Here is a 13,378-nt window from a genome sequence, read left to right as displayed (position 1 = left end):
CGCAATCCACTGATCAATCTCTGTAACTGTTTGAAACTTTTTTTTTTTTTTTTTTTTTTTAAGTGTCAAAATATTTTTGACATTAGAAGACTAAGAGTGGGATGTTTACAGAGCTTCGCGTGGCTTAATACTTAGGACAAGAAAGTTATTATGTAGCAGATGAGGCTCTAGAGCCATGGGACCCTTTTGGGAGGAGCATTGTAATGGGAGGAGCATTGTAATGTAAGGAGCTGAAAGGGTGCTTCTAGCTGCAAAATTTTTTACCATGAAAGAGCAAGCATAGGAGACAGGTGACAAAACCTTGAAAGAAATGCGTTGGCCGGGAATCGAACCCGGGTCAACTGCTTGGAAGGCAGCTATGCTCACCACTATACCACCAACGCTTCTGTGACAGCTGTGATGTCGGTGATGTCGGTGACGTCTGTGATTCGCATGGCTTAGACTGACTACTTCTGCTATCATGAAGAGCAAAATTCGTTCACAAAGACCTTAAAACACCTCCAAAGAAGAGGAACAATGCGTTGGCCTAGAAACGAACCTGCCTCAATTACAATGGTGGAAACAGTAAAATTGAAGTCCACCTGGAACCCGGGTCAACTGCTTGGAAGGCAGCTATGCTTACCACTATACCACCAACGCTTCTGTGACAGCTGTGATGTCGGTGATGTCGGTGACGTCTGTGATTCGCATGGCTTAGACTGACTACTTCTGCTATCATGAAGAGCAAAATTCGTTCACAAAGACCTTAAAACACCTCCAAAGAAGAGGAACAATGCGTTGGCCTAGAAACGAACTTGCCTCAATTACAATGGTGGAAACAGTAAAATTGATTGCTTAGCAGAGGATGGTTTCGATCCATCGACCTCTGGGTTATGGGCCCAGCACGCTTCCGCTGCGCCACTCTGCTTCTGTCTGTAAAGGAGATGAGAAGCATAACTACCCTCTGGTTCCTGTCAAGCTGCTAGCGGGAAGGCGGTCTCTGCCGTTTCAGCAAGTTTAGCTTAAAAGCCGATTGTTATGGGCTGAAGTCCACCTGGAGACCAGCATTTGGGTTTTCGCTTGTGCCTAGTCACGAGCATGCAGCACCGTTGTCTCTGTGGCGCAATCGGTTAGCGCTTTCGGCTGTTAACCGAAAGGTTGGTGGTTCAAGCCCACCCAGGGACGAGGTCCCCTTTTTGATTTGGTTGCACGTCACAGCTAAAGGTGGTTCTTTGGCGAGCCTTAGATGTGCTCTCAACTGAAAGCTTGGTCTCTGTGCCTGTTTTAAAGTCCCAATGTTGATGGGAGACCTCTCTGGAAAGGGTGTTTCTAGTGTTAAGAGCAGGGGTCAGCGGAAGTGTGTGTGTTTCAGCAGCTTGAAACATCCCAAATGAAAACATACCCCCCAAAAAAATGTCCTTCGAGCCGGAATCGAACCAGCGACCTAAGGATTGCCGATTGTTCTACTACAGTCCTCCGCTCTACCAGCTGAGCTATCGAAGGATTGGCAAAGCCGGGTGTGTGCAACTCTTTGGCTTGGCTAAGAGTGCCATGAGCATTAGCTAAAAAGATGTTTGAAAAAGTCAAAAAGTTTTTGGAGGATGCGGGCATCGATCCCGCTACCTCTCGCATGCTAAGCGAGCGCTCTACCATTTGAGCTAATCCCCCATGTCTGACCCACGCATTTAGCCACGCAATCCACTGATCAATCTCTGTAACTGTTTGAAACTTTTTTTTTTTTTTTTTTTTTTTTAAGTGTCAAAATATTTTTGACATTAGAAGACTAAGACTGGGATGTTTACAGAGCTTCGCGTGGCTTAATACTTAGGACAAGAAAGTTATTATGTAGCAGATGAGGCTCTAGAGCCATGGGACCCTTTTGGGAGGAACATTGTAATGGGAGGAGCATTGTAATGTAAGGAGCTGAAAGGGTGCTTCTAGCTGCAAAATTTTTTACCATGAAAGAGCAAGCATAGGAGACAGGTGACAAAACCTTGAAAGAAATGCGTTGGCCGGGAATCGAACCCGGGTCAACTGCTTGGAAGGCAGCTATGCTCACCACTATACCACCAACGCTTCTGTGACAGCTGTGATGTCGGTGATGTCGGTGACGTCTGTGATTCGCATGGCTTAGACTGACTACTTCTGCTATCATGAAGAGCAAAATTCGTTCACAAAGACCTTAAAACACCTCCAAAGAAGAGGAACAATGCGTTGGCCTAGAAACGAACTTGCCTCAATTACAATGGTGGAAACAGTAAAATTGATTGCTTAGCAGAGGATGGTTTCGATCCATCGACCTCTGGGTTATGGGCCCAGCACGCTTCCGCTGCGCCACTCTGCTTCTGTCTGTAAAGGAGATGAGAAGCATAACTACCCTCTGGTTCCTGTCAAGCTGCTAGCGGGAAGGCGGTCTCTGCCGTTTCAGCAAGTTTAGCTTAAAAGCAAATTGTTATGGGCTGAAGTCCACCTGGAGACCAGCATTTGGGTTTTCGCTTGTGCCTAGTCACGAGCATGCAGCACCGTTGTCTCTGTGGCGCAATCGGTTAGCGCGTTCGGCTGTTAATCAAAAGGTTGGTGGTTCAAGCCCACCCAGGGATGAGGTCCCCTTTTTGATTTGGTTGCACGTCACAGCTAAAGGTGGTTCTTTGGCGAGCCTTAGATGTGCTCTCAACTGAAAGCTTGGTCTCTGTGCCTGTTTTAAAGTCCCAATGTTGACGGGAGACCTCTCTGGAAAGGGTGTTTCTAGTGTTAAGAGCAGGGGTCAGCGGAAGTGTGTGTGTTTCAGCAGCTTGAAACATCCCAAATGAAAACATACCCCCCAAAAAAATGTCCTTCGAGCCGGAATCGAACCAGCGACCTAAGGATTGCCGATTGTTCTACTACAGTCCTCCGCTCTACCAGCTGAGCTATCGAAGGATTGGCAAGGCCGGGTGTGTGCAACTCTTTGGCTTGGCTAAGAGTGCCATGAGCATTAGCTAAAAAGATGTTTGAAAAAGTCAAAAAGTTTTTGGAGGATGCGGGCATCGATCCCGCTACCTCTCGCATGCTAAGCGAGCGCTCTACCATTTGAGCTAATCCCCCATGTCTGACCCACGCATTTAGCCACGCAATCCACTGATCAATCTCTGTAACTGTTTGAAACTTTTTTTTTTTTTTTTTTTTTTTTAGTGTCAAAATATTTTTGACATTAGAAGACTAAGACTGGGATGTTTACAGAGCTTCGCGTGGCTTAATACTTAGGACAAGAAAGTTATTATGTAGCAGATGAGGCTCTAGAGCCATGGGACCCTTTTGGGAGGAGCATTGTAATGGGAGGAGCATTGTAATGTAAGGAGCTGAAAGGGTGCTTCTAGCTGCAAAATTTTTTACCATGAAAGAGCAAGCATAGGAGACAGGTGACAAAACCTTGAAAGAAATGCGTTGGCCGGGAATCGAACCCGGGTCAACTGCTTGGAAGGCAGCTATGCTCACCACTATACCACCAACGCTTCTGTGACAGCTGTGATGTCGGTGATGTCGGTGACGTCTGTGATTCGCATGGCTTAGCCTGACTACTTCTGCTATCATGAAGAGCAAAATTCGTTCACAAAGACCTTAAAACACCTCCAAAGAAGAGGAACAATGCGTTGGCCTAGAAACGAACCTGCCTCAATTACAATGGTGGAAACAGTAAAATTGAAGTCCACCTGGAACCCGGGTCAACTGCTTGGAAGGCAGCTATGCTTACCACTATACCACCAACGCTTCTGTGACAGCTGTGATGTCGGTGATGTCGGTGACGTCTGTGATTCACATGGCTTAGACTGACTACTTCTGCTATCATGAAGAGCAAAATTCGTTCACAAAGACCTTAAAACACCTCCAAAGAAGAGGAACAATGCGTTGGCCTAGAAACGAACTTGCCTCAATTACAATGGTGGAAACAGTAAAATTGATTGCTTAGCAGAGGATGGTTTCGATCCATCGACCTCTGGGTTATGGGCCCAGCACGCTTCCGCTGCGCCACTCTGCTTCTGTCTGTAAAGGAGATGAGAAGCATAACTACCCTCTGGTTCCTGTCAAGCTGCTAGCGGGAAGGCGGTCTCTGCCGTTTCAGCAAGTTTAGCTTAAAAGCCGATTGTTATGGGCTGAAGTCCACCTGGAGACCAGCATTTGGGTTTTCGCTTGTGCCTAGTCACGAGCATGCAGCACCGTTGTCTCTGTGGCGCAATCGGTTAGCGCGTTCGGCTGTTAACCGAAAGGTTGATGGTTCAAGCCCACCCAGGGACGAGGTCCCCTTTTTGATTTGGTTGCACGTCACAGCTAAAGGTGGTTCTTTGGCGAGCCTTAGATGTGCTCTCAACTGAAAGCTTGGTCTCTGTGCCTGTTTTAAAGTCCCAATGTTGACGGGAGACCTCTCTGGAAAGGGTGTTTCTAGTGTTAAGAGCAGGGGTCAGCGGAAGTGTGTGTGTTTCAGCAGCTTGAAACATCCCAAATGAAAACATACCCCCCAAAAAAATGTCCTTCGAGCCGGAATCAAACCAGCGACCTAAGGATTGCCGATTGTTCTACTACAGTCCTCCGCTCTACCAGCTGAGCTATCGAAGGATTGGCAAAGCCGTGTGTGTGCAACTCTTTGGCTTGGCTAAGAGTGCCATGAGCATTAGCTAAAAAGATGTTTGAAAAAGTCAAAAAGTTTTTGGAGGATGCGGGCATCGATCCCGCTACCTCTCGCATGCTAAGCGAGCGCTCTACCATTTGAGCTAATCCCCCATGTCTGACCCACGCATTTAGCCACGCATTTAGCCACGCAATCCACCGATCAATCTCTGTAACTGTTTGAAACTTTTTTTTTTTTTTTTTTTTTTAAGTGTCAAAATATTTTTGACATTAGAAGACTAAGACTGGGATGTTTACAGAGCTTCGCGTGGCTTAATACTTAGGACAAGAAAGTTGTTATGTAGAAGATGAGGCTCTAGAGCCATGGGACCCTTTTGGGAGGAGCATTGTAATGGGAGGAGCATTGTAATGTAAGGAGCTGAAAGGGTGCTTCTAGCTGCAAAATTTTTTACCATGAAAGAGCAAGCATAGGAGACAGGTGACAAAACCTTGAAAGAAATGCGTTGGCCGGGAATCGAACCCGAGTCAACTGCTTGGAAGGCAGCTATGCTCACCACTATACCACCAACGCTTCTGTGACAGCTGTGATGTCGGTGATGTCGGTGACGTCTGTGATTCGCATGGCTTAGACTGACTACTTCTGCTATCATGAAGAGCAAAATTCGTTCACAAAGACCTTAAAACACCTCCAAAGAAGAGGAACAATGCGTTGGCCTAGAAACGAACTTGCCTCAATTACAATGGTGGAAACAGTAAAATTGATTGCTTAGCAGAGGATGGTTTCGATCCATCGACCTCTGGGTTATGGGCCCAGCACGCTTCCGCTGCGCCACTCTGCTTCTGTCTGTAAAGGAGATGAGAAGCATAACTACCCTCTGGTTCCTGTCAAGCTGCTAGCGGGAAGGCGGTCTCTGCCGTTTCAGCAAGTTTAGCTTAAAAGCCGATTGTTATGGGCTGAAGTCCACCTGGAGACCAGCATTTGGGTTTTCGCTTGTGCCTAGTCACGAGCATGCAGCACCGTTGTCTCTGTGGCGCAATCGGTTAGCGTGTTCGGCTGTTAACCGAAAGGTTGGTGGTTCAAGCCCACCCAGGGACGATGTCCCCTTTTTGATTTGGTTGCACGTCACAGCTAAAGGTGGTTCTTTGGCGAGCCTTAGATGTGCTCTCAACTGAAAGCTTGGTCTCTGTGCCTGTTTTAAAGTCCCAATGTTGACGGGAGACCTCTCTGGAAAGGGTGTTTCTAGTGTTAAGAGCAGGGGTCAGCGGAAGTGTGTGTGTTTCAGCAGCTTGAAACATCCCAAATGAAAACATACCCCCCCAAAAAATGTCCTTCGAGCCGGAATCGAACCAGCGACCTAAGGATTGCCGATTGTTCTACTACAGTCCTCCGCTCTACCAGCTGAGCTATCGAAGGATTGGCAAGGCCGGGTGTGTGCAACTCTTTGGCTTGGCTAAGAGTGCCATGAGCATTAGCTAAAAAGATGTTTGAAAAAGTCAAAAAGTTTTTGGAGGATGCTGGCATCGATCCCGCTACCTCTCGCATGCTAAGCGAGCGCTCTACCATTTGAGCTAATCCCCCATGTCTGACCCACGCATTTAGCCACGCAATCCACTGATCAATCTCTGTAACTGTTTGAAACTTTTTTTTTTTTTTTTTTTTTTTAAGTGTCAAAATATTTTTGACATTAGAAGACTAAGACTGGAATGTTTACAGAGCTTCGCGTGGCTTAATACTTAGGACAAGAAAGTTGTTATGTAGCAGATGAGGCTCTAGAGCCATGGGACCCTTTTGGGAGGAGCATTGTAATGGGAGGAGCATTGTAATGTAAGGAGCTGAAAGGGTGCTTCTAGCTGCAAAATTTTTTACCATGAAAGAGCAAGCATAGGAGACAGGTGACAAAACCTTGAAAGAAACGCGTTGGCAGGGAATCGAACCCGGGTCAACTGCTTGGAAGGCAGCTATGCTCACCACTATACCACCAACGCTTCTGTGACAGCTGTGATGTCGGTGATGTCGGTGACGTCTGTGATTCGCATGGCTTAGACTGACTACTTCTGCTATCATGAAGAGCAAAATTCGTTCACAAAGACCTTAAAACACCTCCAAAGAAGAGGAACAATGCGTTGGCCTAGAAACGAACCTGCCTCAATTACAATGGTGGAAACAGTAAAATTGATTGCTTAGCAGAGGATGGTTTCGATCCATCGACCTCTGGGTTATGGGCCCAGCACGCTTCCGCTGCGCCACTCTGCTTCTGTCTGTAAAGGAGATGAGAAGCATAACTACCCTCTGGTTCCTGTCAAGCTGCTAGCGGGAAGGCGGTCTCTGCCGTTTCAGCAAGTTTAGCTTAAAAGCCGATTGTTATGGGCTGAAGTCCACCTGGAGACCAGCATTTGGGTTTTCGCTTGTGCCTATTCACGAGCATGCAGCACCGTTGTCTCTGTGGCGCAATTGGTTAGCGCGTTCGGCTGTTAACCGAAAGGTTGGTGGTTCAAGCCCACCCAGGGACGAGGTCCCCTTTTTGATTTGGTTGCACGTCACAGCTAAAGGTGGTTCTTTGGCGAGCCTTAGATGTGCTCTCAACTGAAAGCTTGGTCTTTGTGCCTGTTTTAAAGTCCCAATGTTGACGGGAGACCTCTCTGGAAAGGGTGTTTCTAGTGTTAAGAGCAGGGGTCAGCGGAAGTGTGTGTGTTTCAGCAGCTTGAAACATCCCAAATGAAAACATACCCCCCAAAAAAATGTCCTTCGAGCCGGAATCGAACCAGCGACCTAAGGATTGCCGATTGTTCTACTACAGTCCTCCGCTCTACCAGCTGAGCTATCGACGGATTGGCAAAGCCGGGTGTGTGCAACTCTTTGGCTTGGCTAAGAGTGCCATGAGCATTAGCTAAAAAGATGTTTGAAAAAGTCAAAAAGTTTTTGGAGGATGCGGGCATCGATCCCGCTACCTCTCGCATGCTAAGCGAGCGCTCTACCATTTGAGCTAATCCCCCATGTCTGACCCACGCATTTAGCCACGCAATCCACTGATCAATCTCTGTAACTGTTTGAAACTTTTTTTTTTTTTTTTTTTTTTTTTAAGTGTCAAAATATTTTTGACATTAGAAGACTAAGACTGGGATGTTTACAGAGCTTCGCGTGGCTTAATACTTAGGACAAGAAAGTTGTTATGTAGCAGATGAGGCTCTAGAGCCATGGGACCCTTTTGGGAGGAGCATTGTAATGGGAGGAGCATTGTAATGTAAGGAGCTGAAAGGGTGCTTCTAGCTGCAAAATTTTTTACCATGAAAGAGCAAGCATAGGAGACAGGTGACAAAACCTTGAAAGAAACGCGTTGGCCGGGAATCGAACCCGGGTCATCTGCTTGGAAGGCAGCTATGCTCACCACTATACCACCAACGCTTCTGTGACAGCTGTGATGTCGGTGATGTCGGTGACGTCTGTGATTCGCATGGCTTAGACTGACTACTTCTGCTATCATGAAGAGCAAAATTCGTTCACAAAGACCTTAAAACACCTCCAAAGAAGAGGAACAATGCGTTGGCCTAGAAACGAACTTGCCTCAATTACAATGGTGGAAACAGTAAAATTGATTGCTTAGCAGAGGATGGTTTCCATCCATCGACCTCTGGGTTATGGGCCCAGCACGCTTCCGCTGCGCCACTCTGCTTCTGTCTGTAAAGGAGATGAGAAGCATAACTACCCTCTGGTTCCTGTCAAGCTGCTAGCGGGAAGGCGGTCTCTGCCGTTTCAGCAAGTTTAGCTTAAAAGCCGATTGTTATGGGCTGAAGTCCACCTGGAGACCAGCATTTGGGTTTTCGCTTGTGCCTAGTCACGAGCATGCAGCACCGTTGTCTCTGTGGCGCAATCGGTTAGCGTGTTCGGCTGATAACCGAAAGGTTGGTGGTTCAAGCCCACCCAGGGACGAGGTCCCCTTTTTGATTTGGTTGCACGTCACAGCTAAAGGTGGTTCTTTGGCGAGCCTTAGATGTGCTCTCAACTGAAAGCTTGGTCTCTGTGCCTGTTTTAAAGTCCCAATGTTGACGGGAGACCTCTCTGGAAAGGGTGTTTCTAGTGTTAAGAGCAGGGGTCAGCGGAAGTGTGTGTGTTTCAGCAGCTTGAAACATCCCAAATGAAAACATACCCCCCAAAAAAATGTCCTTCAAGCCGGAATCGAACCAGCGACCTAAGGATTGCCGATTGTTCTACTACAGTCCTCCGCTCTACCAGCTGAGCTATCGAAGGATTGGCAAGGCCGGGTGTGTGCAACTCTTTGGCTTGGCTAAGAGTGCCATGAGCATTAGCTAAAAAGATGTTTGAAAAAGTCAAAAAGGTTTTGGAGGATGCGGGCATCGATCCCGCTACCTCTCGCATGCTAAGCGAGCGCTCTACCATTTGAGCTAATCCCCCATGTCTGACCCACGCATTTAGCCACGCAATCCACTGATCAATCTCTGTAACTGTTTGAAACTTTTTTTTTTTTTTTTTTTTTTTTAAGTGTCAAAATATTTTTGACATTAGAAGACTAAGACTGGGATGTTTACAGAGCTTCGCGTGGCTTAATACTTAGGACAAGAAAGTTGTTATGTAGCAGATGAGGCTCTAGAGCCATGGGACCCTTTTGGGAGGAGCATTGTAATGGGAGGAGCATTGTAATGTAAGGAGCTGAAAGGGTGCTTCTAGCTGCAAAATTTTTTACCATGAAAGAGCAAGCATAGGAGACAAGTGACAAAACCTTGAAAGAAACGCGTTGGCCGGGAATCGAACCCGGGTCAACTGCTTGGAAGGCAGTTATGCTCACCACTATACCACCAACGCTTCTGTGACAGCTGTGATGTCGGTGATGTCGGTGACGTCTGTGATTCGCATGGCTTAGACTGACTACTTCTGCTATCATGAAGAGCAAAATTCATTCACAAAGACCTTAAAACACCTCCAAAGAAGAGGAACAATGCGTTGGCCTAGAAACGAACCTGCCTCAATTACAATGGTGGAAACAGTAAAATTGATTGCTTAGCAGAGGATGGTTTCGATCCATCGACCTCTGGGTTATGGGCCCAGCACGCTTCCGCTGCGCCACTCTGCTTCTGTCTGTAAAGGAGATGAGAAGCATAACTACCCTCTGGTTCCTGTCAAGCTGCTAGCGGGAAGGCGGTCTCTGCCGTTTCAGCAAGTTTAGCTTAAAAGCCGATTGTTATGGGCTGAAGTCCACCTGGAGACCAGCATTTGGGTTTTCGCTTGTGCCTATTCACGAGCATGCAGCACCGTTGTCTCTGTGGCGCAATCGGTTAGCGCGTTCGGCTGTTAACCGAAAGGTTGGTGGTTCAAGCCCACCCAGGGACGAGGTCCCCTTTTTGATTTGGTTGCACGTCACAGCTAAAGGTGGTTCTTTGGCGAGCCTTAGATGTGCTCTCAACTGAAAGCTTGGTCTCTGTGCCTGTTTTAAAGTCCCAATGTTGACGGGAGACCTCTCTGGAAAGGGTGTTTCTAGTGTTAAGAGCAGGGGTCAGCGGAAGTGTGTGTGTTTCAGCAGCTTGAAACATCCCAAATGAAAACATACCCCCCAAAAAAATGTCCTTCGAGCCGGAATCGAACCAGCGACCTAAGGATTGCCGATTGTTCTACTACAGTCCTCCGCTCTACCAGCTGAGCTATCGAAGGATTGGCAAAGCTGGGTGTGTGCAACTCTTTGGCTTGGCTAAGAGTGCCATGAGCATTAGCTAAAAAGATGTTTGAAAAAGTCAAAAAGTTTTTGGAGGATGCGGGCATCGATCCCGCTACCTCTCGCATGCTAAGCGAGCGCTCTACCATTTGAGCTAATCCCCCATGTCTGACCCACGCATTTAGCCACGCAATCCACTGATCAATCTCTGTAACTGTTTGAAACTTTTTTTTTTTTTTTTTTTTAAGTGTCAAAATATTTTTGACATTAGAAGACTAAGACTGGGATGTTTACAGGGCTTCGCGTGGCTTAATACTTAGGACAAGAAAGTTGTTATGTAGCAGATGAGGCTCTAGAGCCATGGGACCCTTTTGGGAGGAGCATTGTAATGGGAGGAGCATTGTAATGTAAGGAGCTGAAAGGGTGCTTCTAGCTGCAAAATTTTTTACCATGAAAGAGCAAGCATAGGAGACAGGTGACAAAACCTTGAAAGAAATGCGTTGGCCGGCAATCGAACCCGGGTCAACTGCTTGGAAGGCAGCTATGCTCACCACTATACCACCAACGCTTCTTTGACAGCTGTGATGTCGGTGATGTCGGTGACGTCTGTGATTCGCATGGCTTAGACTGACTACTTCTGCTATCATGAAGAGCAAAATTCGTTCACAAAGACCTTAAAACACCTCCAAAGAAGAGGAACAATGCGTTGGCCTAGAAACGAACCTGCCTCAATTACAATGGTGGAAACAGTAAAATTGATTGCTTAGCAGAGTATGGTTTCGATCCATCGACCTCTGGGTTATGGGCCCAGCACGCTTCCGCTGCGCCACTCTGCTTCTGTCTGTAAAGGAGATGAGAAGCATAACTACCCGCTGGTTCCTGTCAAGCTGCTAGCGGGAAGGCGGTCTCTGCCGTTTCAGCAAGTTTAGCTTAAAAGCCGATTGTTATGGGCTGAAGTCCACCTGGAGACCAGCATTTGGGTTTTCGCTTGTGCCTAGTCACGAGCATGCAGCACCGTTGTCTCTGTGGCGCAATCGGTTAGCGCGTTCGGCTGTTAACCGAAAGGTTGGTGGTTCAAGCCCACCCAGGGACGAGGTCCCCTTTTTGATTTGGTTGCACGTCACAGCTAAAGGTGGTTCTTTGGCGAGCCTTAGATGTGCTCTCAACTGAAAGCTTGGTCTCTGTGCCTGTTTTAAAGTCCCAATGTTGACGGGAGACCTCTCTGGAAAGGGTGTTTCTAGTGTTAAGAGCAGGGGTCAGCGGAAGTGTGTGTGTTTCAGCAGCTTGAAACATCCCAAATGAAAACATACCCCCCAAAAAAATGTCCTTCGAGCCGGAATCGAACCAGCGACCTAAGGATTGCCGATTGTTCTACTACAGTCCTCCGCTCTACCAGCTGAGCTATCGAAGGATTGGCAAGGCCGAGTGTGTGCAACTCTTTGGCTTGGCTAAGAGTGCCATGAGCATTAGCTAAAAAGATGTTTGAAAAAGTCAAAAAGTTTTTGGAGGATGCGGGCATCGATCCCGCTACCTCTCGCATGCTAAGCGAGCGCTCTACCATTTGAGCTAATCCCCCATGTCTGACCCACGCATTTAGCCACGCAATCCACTGATCAATCTCTGTAACTGTTTGAAACTTTTTTTTTTTTTTTTTTTTTTTTAAGTGTCAAAATATTTTTGACATTAGAAGACTAAGACTGGGATGTTTACAGAGCTTCGCGTGGCTTAATACTTAGGACAAGAAAGTTGTTATGTAGCAGATGAGGCTCTAGAGCCATGGGACCCTTTTGGGAGGAGCATTGTAATGGGAGGAGCATTGTAATGTAAGGAGCTGAAAGGGTGCTTCTAGCTGCAAAATTTTTTACCATGAAAGAGCAAGCATAGGAGACAGGTGACAAAACCTTGAAAGAAATGCGTTGGCCGGGAATCGAACCCGGGTCAACTGCTTGGAAGGCAGCTATGCTCACCACTATACCACCAACGCTTCTGTGACAGCTGTGATGTCGGTGATGTCGGTGACGTCTGTGATTCGCATGGCTTAGACTGACTACTTCTGCTATCATGAAGAGCAAAATTCGTTCACAAAGACCTTAAAACACCTCCAAAGAAGAGGAACAATGCGTTGGCCTAGAAACGAACCTGCCTCAATTACAATGGTGGAAACAGTAAAATTGATTGCTTAGCAGAGGATGGTTTCGATCCATCGACCTCTGGGTTATGGGCCCAGCACGCTTACGCTGCGCCACTCTGCTTCTGTCTCTAAAGGAGATGAGAAGCATAACTACCCTCTGGTTCCTGTCAAGCTGCTAGCGGGAAGGCGGTCTCTGCCGTTTCAGCAAGTTTAGCATAAAAGCCGATTGTTATGGGCTGAAGTCCACCTGGAGACCAGCATTTGGGTTTTCGCTTGTGCCTAGTCACGAGCAGGCAGTACCGTTGTCTCTGTGGAACAATCGGTTAGCGCGTTCGGCTGTTAACCGAAAGGTTGGTGGTTCAAGCCCACCCAGGGACGAGGTCCCCTTTTTTGATTTGGTTGCACGTCACAGCTAAAGGTGGTTCTTTGGCGAGCCTTAGATGTGCTCTCAACTGAAAGCTTGGTCTCTGTGCCTGTTTTAAAGTCCCAATGTTGACGGGAGACCTCTCTGGAAAGGGTATTTCTAGTGTTAAGAGCAGGGGTCAGCGGAAGTGTGTGTGTTTCAGCAGCTTGAAACATCCCAAATGAAAACATACCCCCCAAAAAAATGTCCTTCGAGCCAGCGACCTAAGGATTGCCGATTGTTCTACTACAGTCCTCCGCTCTACCAGCTGAGCTATCGAAGGATTGGCAAAGCTGGGTGTGTGCAACTCTTTGGCTTGGCTAAGAGTGCCATGAGCATTAGCTAAAAAGATGTTTGAAAAAGTCAAATAGTTTTTGGAGGATGCGGGCATCGATCCCGCTAGCTCTCGCATGCTAAGCGAGCGCTCTACCATTTGAGCTAATCCCCCATGTCTGACCCACGCATTTAGCCACGCAATCCACTGATCAATCTCTGTAACTGTTTGAAACTTTTTTTTTTTTTTTTTTTTTTTAAGTGTCAAAATATTTTTGACATTAGAAGACTAAGACTGGGATGTTTACAGAGCTTCGCGTGGCTTAA

At 47.1% G+C, this 13,378-nt stretch overlaps 25 non-coding genes across 25 annotated transcripts; 4 read left to right on the top strand and 21 right to left on the bottom strand.

The window, feature by feature from the left end:
- Positions 1 to 311: 311 nt before the first annotated feature.
- TRNAG-UCC (transfer RNA glycine (anticodon UCC)) lies at positions 312 to 383 on the bottom strand. The gene has a single exon. It is a non-coding gene; the product is annotated as a tRNA-Gly (tRNA).
- Positions 384 to 1,395: 1,012 nt separating this feature from the next.
- On the bottom strand, positions 1,396 to 1,482 carry TRNAY-GUA (transfer RNA tyrosine (anticodon GUA)). The gene is given in 2 exon segments: positions 1,396 to 1,431; positions 1,446 to 1,482. It is a non-coding gene; the product is annotated as a tRNA-Tyr (tRNA).
- Positions 1,483 to 1,574: 92 nt separating this feature from the next.
- On the bottom strand, positions 1,575 to 1,647 carry TRNAA-AGC (transfer RNA alanine (anticodon AGC)). Its single transcript has one exon. It is a non-coding gene; the product is annotated as a tRNA-Ala (tRNA).
- Positions 1,648 to 1,983: 336 nt separating this feature from the next.
- Positions 1,984 to 2,055, bottom strand: TRNAG-UCC (transfer RNA glycine (anticodon UCC)). Its single transcript has one exon. It is a non-coding gene; the product is annotated as a tRNA-Gly (tRNA).
- A 756-nt stretch (positions 2,056 to 2,811) lies between these two features.
- TRNAY-GUA (transfer RNA tyrosine (anticodon GUA)) lies at positions 2,812 to 2,898 on the bottom strand. The gene is given in 2 exon segments: positions 2,812 to 2,847; positions 2,862 to 2,898. It is a non-coding gene; the product is annotated as a tRNA-Tyr (tRNA).
- Positions 2,899 to 2,990: 92 nt separating this feature from the next.
- Positions 2,991 to 3,063, bottom strand: TRNAA-AGC (transfer RNA alanine (anticodon AGC)). The gene has a single exon. It is a non-coding gene; the product is annotated as a tRNA-Ala (tRNA).
- Positions 3,064 to 3,398: 335 nt separating this feature from the next.
- TRNAG-UCC (transfer RNA glycine (anticodon UCC)) lies at positions 3,399 to 3,470 on the bottom strand. The gene has a single exon. It is a non-coding gene; the product is annotated as a tRNA-Gly (tRNA).
- A 1,012-nt stretch (positions 3,471 to 4,482) lies between these two features.
- On the bottom strand, positions 4,483 to 4,569 carry TRNAY-GUA (transfer RNA tyrosine (anticodon GUA)). The gene is given in 2 exon segments: positions 4,483 to 4,518; positions 4,533 to 4,569. It is a non-coding gene; the product is annotated as a tRNA-Tyr (tRNA).
- A 92-nt stretch (positions 4,570 to 4,661) lies between these two features.
- TRNAA-AGC (transfer RNA alanine (anticodon AGC)) lies at positions 4,662 to 4,734 on the bottom strand. Its single transcript has one exon. It is a non-coding gene; the product is annotated as a tRNA-Ala (tRNA).
- Positions 4,735 to 5,080: 346 nt separating this feature from the next.
- TRNAG-UCC (transfer RNA glycine (anticodon UCC)) lies at positions 5,081 to 5,152 on the bottom strand. The gene has a single exon. It is a non-coding gene; the product is annotated as a tRNA-Gly (tRNA).
- Positions 5,153 to 5,908: 756 nt separating this feature from the next.
- Positions 5,909 to 5,995, bottom strand: TRNAY-GUA (transfer RNA tyrosine (anticodon GUA)). Its single transcript is given in 2 exon segments — positions 5,909 to 5,944; positions 5,959 to 5,995. It is a non-coding gene; the product is annotated as a tRNA-Tyr (tRNA).
- A 1,023-nt stretch (positions 5,996 to 7,018) lies between these two features.
- Positions 7,019 to 7,092, top strand: TRNAN-GUU (transfer RNA asparagine (anticodon GUU)). Its single transcript has one exon. It is a non-coding gene; the product is annotated as a tRNA-Asn (tRNA).
- A 231-nt stretch (positions 7,093 to 7,323) lies between these two features.
- TRNAY-GUA (transfer RNA tyrosine (anticodon GUA)) lies at positions 7,324 to 7,410 on the bottom strand. Its single transcript is given in 2 exon segments — positions 7,324 to 7,359; positions 7,374 to 7,410. It is a non-coding gene; the product is annotated as a tRNA-Tyr (tRNA).
- Positions 7,411 to 7,502: 92 nt separating this feature from the next.
- TRNAA-AGC (transfer RNA alanine (anticodon AGC)) lies at positions 7,503 to 7,575 on the bottom strand. Its single transcript has one exon. It is a non-coding gene; the product is annotated as a tRNA-Ala (tRNA).
- An 860-nt stretch (positions 7,576 to 8,435) lies between these two features.
- On the top strand, positions 8,436 to 8,509 carry TRNAI-GAU (transfer RNA isoleucine (anticodon GAU)). Its single transcript has one exon. It is a non-coding gene; the product is annotated as a tRNA-Ile (tRNA).
- Positions 8,510 to 8,740: 231 nt separating this feature from the next.
- On the bottom strand, positions 8,741 to 8,827 carry TRNAY-GUA (transfer RNA tyrosine (anticodon GUA)). Its single transcript is given in 2 exon segments — positions 8,741 to 8,776; positions 8,791 to 8,827. It is a non-coding gene; the product is annotated as a tRNA-Tyr (tRNA).
- A 92-nt stretch (positions 8,828 to 8,919) lies between these two features.
- TRNAA-AGC (transfer RNA alanine (anticodon AGC)) lies at positions 8,920 to 8,992 on the bottom strand. The gene has a single exon. It is a non-coding gene; the product is annotated as a tRNA-Ala (tRNA).
- A 336-nt stretch (positions 8,993 to 9,328) lies between these two features.
- TRNAG-UCC (transfer RNA glycine (anticodon UCC)) lies at positions 9,329 to 9,400 on the bottom strand. The gene has a single exon. It is a non-coding gene; the product is annotated as a tRNA-Gly (tRNA).
- A 451-nt stretch (positions 9,401 to 9,851) lies between these two features.
- TRNAN-GUU (transfer RNA asparagine (anticodon GUU)) lies at positions 9,852 to 9,925 on the top strand. Its single transcript has one exon. It is a non-coding gene; the product is annotated as a tRNA-Asn (tRNA).
- A 231-nt stretch (positions 9,926 to 10,156) lies between these two features.
- On the bottom strand, positions 10,157 to 10,243 carry TRNAY-GUA (transfer RNA tyrosine (anticodon GUA)). The gene is given in 2 exon segments: positions 10,157 to 10,192; positions 10,207 to 10,243. It is a non-coding gene; the product is annotated as a tRNA-Tyr (tRNA).
- A 92-nt stretch (positions 10,244 to 10,335) lies between these two features.
- On the bottom strand, positions 10,336 to 10,408 carry TRNAA-AGC (transfer RNA alanine (anticodon AGC)). Its single transcript has one exon. It is a non-coding gene; the product is annotated as a tRNA-Ala (tRNA).
- An 855-nt stretch (positions 10,409 to 11,263) lies between these two features.
- TRNAN-GUU (transfer RNA asparagine (anticodon GUU)) lies at positions 11,264 to 11,337 on the top strand. Its single transcript has one exon. It is a non-coding gene; the product is annotated as a tRNA-Asn (tRNA).
- Positions 11,338 to 11,568: 231 nt separating this feature from the next.
- On the bottom strand, positions 11,569 to 11,655 carry TRNAY-GUA (transfer RNA tyrosine (anticodon GUA)). Its single transcript is given in 2 exon segments — positions 11,569 to 11,604; positions 11,619 to 11,655. It is a non-coding gene; the product is annotated as a tRNA-Tyr (tRNA).
- Positions 11,656 to 11,747: 92 nt separating this feature from the next.
- TRNAA-AGC (transfer RNA alanine (anticodon AGC)) lies at positions 11,748 to 11,820 on the bottom strand. The gene has a single exon. It is a non-coding gene; the product is annotated as a tRNA-Ala (tRNA).
- Positions 11,821 to 12,156: 336 nt separating this feature from the next.
- On the bottom strand, positions 12,157 to 12,228 carry TRNAG-UCC (transfer RNA glycine (anticodon UCC)). Its single transcript has one exon. It is a non-coding gene; the product is annotated as a tRNA-Gly (tRNA).
- Between the last annotated feature and the right edge of the window lie 1,150 nt (positions 12,229 to 13,378).

The sequence above is a fragment of the Hyla sarda genome, unplaced genomic scaffold, assembly GCF_029499605.1.
Source record: "Hyla sarda isolate aHylSar1 unplaced genomic scaffold, aHylSar1.hap1 scaffold_766, whole genome shotgun sequence".
NCBI lineage: Eukaryota > Metazoa > Chordata > Amphibia > Anura > Hylidae > Hyla > Hyla sarda.
This window is presented reverse-complemented; position numbering and strand designations above follow the sequence as displayed.